Below are 4,241 nucleotides of genomic sequence, written 5' to 3'. Positions count from 1 at the left end.
TTTTTTGGTACAGTCTTTAGGGTTTTCAACATATAATATCATGTCGTCTGCAAATAGTGACAATTTCCTTCTTCCTTTCTAATTTGGATGCCTTTATTTTTTCTGTCTAATTGCTCTGGCTAGCACTTCCAGTAGTATGTAAAAGTGGTTAAGAGTGAGCATCCTTGTTTTGTTTCTGATCTTAAAGGAAAAGCTTTTCACTGTTGACTGTGGATTTTTTGTATATGTTGTATATGTTGGCTGTGGATTTGTTGTATATGGCCTTTATTTTGTTAAGGTGTATCCCCTCTATAACCAGTTTGCAGAGTTATTATGAATGCATGTGGAATTTTGTCAATGGGTTTTCTGCATCTAATGAAAAGATCCTATGATTTCTATCCTTGGTTTCGTTACTGTGATGTATGACATTGATTGACTGATTAGCAGATGTTGAAACATCCTTGCATCTCAGGGTAAACCCTACTTGATCCCGCTGTATGGTTGGTTCTTTTAATGTATTGTTGAAGTCAGTTTGCTAATATTTTGTTGAGGATTTTGCATCCATGTTCATTTGGGATACTTGCTTGTAACTTTCTTTTCTGATAGGACCTACTTGTGAGCGCACTGAAAAGCTTATGAAATGGACTGGAGTTCTCCATTTGGAGCTGGCAAAAGGCAGGAAAATTTTAAAAACGTATGTTGGTCAAATTTAAAACTTTTCTTTAAACCAAATAACAGCTGATAACTTTGCTTTTCACATCTAAAGTCCAGAATAATTGATTGGTTTTATTAGGTTCAGCCAGTGTTTCCATTTCGACTGAACTAGTGTTTTTAATTTAGGGTGTGATTTGGGGCACTTCAGAGCTCTTGGAGCCATCTAAATTACTAACTATTCATCTATTCCACGTGACTTTATTCCATAAAATTAATTCTATCTATCCATATATATTCAACTAGAATTTGCTTCTATTAGATATAACTTTAAAAATGACCAGGAAGTTTGTTTGGCTTTTGTATCTCCCGATGCTGGACAAGGCAAATTGAAAGAACTTGATTTATTTTTGAATAAGCCTGCTACTTGGATATGGAAATAGGCCATGTTAGTTTTTCATTTTTTTTCCTGACATTATTTTCTTTTTTATGACTATTAAGTCCTTCCTCTTTGCTTGGTTGTAAATACAGGAAGTAGGTCAGCTCTTCCTTCTCAGAAGAACTAAAGAATAGAAAAAGAAGCTGTCTTTAACTTGACAGTACAGTGCTTAATATGATCCTACTTACATGCCAACTCTTTAACAGAGTGTTTACTATAAAAAGATATGGGAGGGGCACCTGGGTGGCTCAGTCGGTTCAGCCTCTGACTCTTGGTTTCGGCTCAGGTCATGATCTTGCGGTTTGGGGGTTTGAGCCCTGCATTGGGATTCTCTCCCTCCTTCCTTCCCTCCCTCCCCCTGCCTCTCTAAATAAGTAAATAAACGTTAAAACTTTTAAAAATACATGTGGGAAAACATAATCCTAATTCAAGCACAAAGATTTAAACAGCAAACTATAACAAGGCAAGATGTAGGATCATTTATTTTGTTCATAGCTCGAAAACAGTTCGGGAAGGCTGAATAAGTTGTAGTTTTGCATGGGTCGTGGAGCCTTGGTTCAAATTCAGGCTTTCTTTCTAATTATTTACGAGGGTTATTTTACCTTTCTGTGTCTCAATTGTCCTCATCCATAAAATGGGATTAATATTAGGAGTGACTATGTAGAGCTATTGTGCCTGACACAAAGCAAGTTCTCAGTAAAGATTAACTATTACTGTGGACTACAAGTCCTGCATCTTCCATATGGGAAAACCCATCTAGAGGGATGAACAAACCTGGCAGAGCTAGGGCTATGGTTCTTATTCTCTGATTTTCATCCACCCAAGATGGCTGTCGAAGTCTGTCGGGACAAATCCTTTCCACTGAGGAAAATAAATTCTGCTTTTACTAGGGGAGAAGAATTGTCTGATCTATAAGTTAACATGGAACATGTCTAATTTTTGAGGTATCTGGAAATCTACCATAAACAAATACTTGAAAATGAAAGATTTTTTGGCACATGCATACTTCTGTTTGACAATTAAAAAAAAATCAAAGTGAAAATCTCCTTATGTTGATCATATAACATTACACATAAGAGCATAAAGTATGCATTACAAAAAAAAAAAAAAGAAAGAAAGAAAGAAAAGAAACCTTTGTGTCTCCTGAAACTACTCAATATACTATGCTATTTCTGTCAACAGAGTATCAGGTTCTAGATAAACAATTCCACCCAGACTTTTGGGTCAATGCTATTTAATATCATTTTAATTTTTTCACTATAAGCAATGCATTATGAAATATGGTTTAGAGTTTAAACTGAGATAAGCCCTTTAATGATCAGGAGACAAATATTATAATAACTTTTTTTAAAATTTGGAATATACAGAGAGTTCTTCAAGTTCAGCAAGCATGTGTAGACCATTTTTTCTATATACAGCATGATTTCTTTACAAGACCAGAGCGTGCTACATGAATAGACCTTTCCATAGGGCCTCAATTTTAATTTTCCAGAGTTTGGAGAAGCAGTATCCATCAAGTTCCCTCAACTGTTGAGAATAATGCTGTTTTTGTCACACACAAGGTCTGTTTTGAACTCAAACATACACACCAACTGTAGACCATAGACTTGCAGACCTGTCAGCACAATGCCCCATTACAGATTGTCCCTTTAGCAAGATGACTTCATTTTAGCAGCCTGTTCTGGTTTCTACATCCTTCCAGGTTTCACAGTTCAGTGCAGTCAAACAAGGTGATGGCATTTTTAAGGCTCTAGATTTTATTGGTCTATGAATAAAGGTAGGTGGCCAGGTACCATTTCAGGGTTTCAGCTGGCAACCTGGTACTAAATTTGAGTACACTGAGACTAAGACGGTTGAAATTTTTTTAATACTGGAAACATAAACACTGGCATTTATGGAAATGGTTGCTCTAACAGGAAGTGATTTCATATCTCATTAGCTGAAATAAGATTATGGGAATGTCTAACTTTAATCTGAAGTATCATTAAAACTTGGGACATACTATTTCTCAAGAAGAATTTATTAGAATCCAAGCAACCCCTATTTGCATTTTGAGCCTTCTACTTATTGGATGCTAATAAAAACCCTATACCATGGTACTTGCACATTTTTAATTTCCTATTAAGACATAATCATGTCTGAAACAGGCACATATATGGCCCATAAACAGCCATGCCTGTTCTCTAAGTTGTATATATTCTTTACCCAGGAATAAATTTTGCTCAAAACTGGACTGTGCATGTACTGGAAAGAAGAGAGTCAGATAAAGACTATAGTAGGTAGAGAAAAGCTAATGAAGAGACACCTGGCCTCATAAGACTTTAAACGAATTCTTGGCTTTAATAGGAGTGAATGAACAAAGAAAAAATGTCCAGTTATACAATAAATAAGTCATGGCGTTGTAAAATATAGCACAGGGAATATAGTCAACAATATTATGATAACTTTATATGGTGACAGATGGTAACTAGACTTCTCATGGGAATAATTTTGTAATGTGTAAAAATACCAAATAAGTATGATGTACACCTGTAAATAATAGGAAATTTTATGTCAATCGTGCTTCAATAAAAAATCGTTTAGGTTTTTTAATCTTTCATTTCCTCCCTTAGAATAGAAGCACTAGTAACATGTACTCACAGGCTGGTGACTATGAAACGAGACAATGCATGTTAACAAAAAAACAACTAAGATTTGTCTGTTCCTTCTCTAGACAAATACTCTGCCACATCCTGTTTGAATGTGCTGTGTTTTGCAAAATGATATATAAATAAAAGGAAGCATCACTTGTGTAATGTGTGCATGTAGTATAGACATAACTTGAAAAGTATGTGGCTAACTGTAGCTAAATATGGAACACTTCACCAATTTGGGCATCATCATTGTACAGGGGCCCTACTCATCTTCTCTGTGTCTTTCCAATTTTAGTGTATGTGGTGCAGAAATGAGCTTGACTAACAGTAACTAAAAACCAAAGAAATGAATGTACAAAACTTGCTTCTGTGTTTATTGTTCTTGGCTTACCTCAGTGATTTTAGAATTCCATGTTCACTTTGATAATTAAACTCTCTTGTCTGCTACTTTGTATAATTCTCTCCTTTGTGAACTGAGTTCAGTGAAACACATTCTATATGGGAATGCACTCTTCAAAAGCAGAACTGGCCCTTAGGTG

At 35.4% G+C, this 4,241-nt stretch overlaps 1 non-coding gene across 1 annotated transcript; it reads right to left on the bottom strand.

Moving 5' to 3' along the window:
* Positions 1–3,914: 3,914 nt before the first annotated feature.
* On the bottom strand, positions 3,915–4,018 carry LOC122211353. The gene has a single exon (XR_006198652.1). It is a non-coding gene; the product is annotated as a U6 spliceosomal RNA (small nuclear RNA).
* Positions 4,019–4,241: the final 223 nt, after the last annotated feature.

This window comes from Panthera leo, chromosome F2, assembly GCF_018350215.1.
Source record: "Panthera leo isolate Ple1 chromosome F2, P.leo_Ple1_pat1.1, whole genome shotgun sequence".
Classification (NCBI taxonomy): Eukaryota; Metazoa; Chordata; class Mammalia; order Carnivora; family Felidae; genus Panthera; species Panthera leo.
The sequence above is the reverse complement of the archived record's forward strand: the minus strand, read 5'-3'. Positions and strand labels throughout refer to the sequence as shown.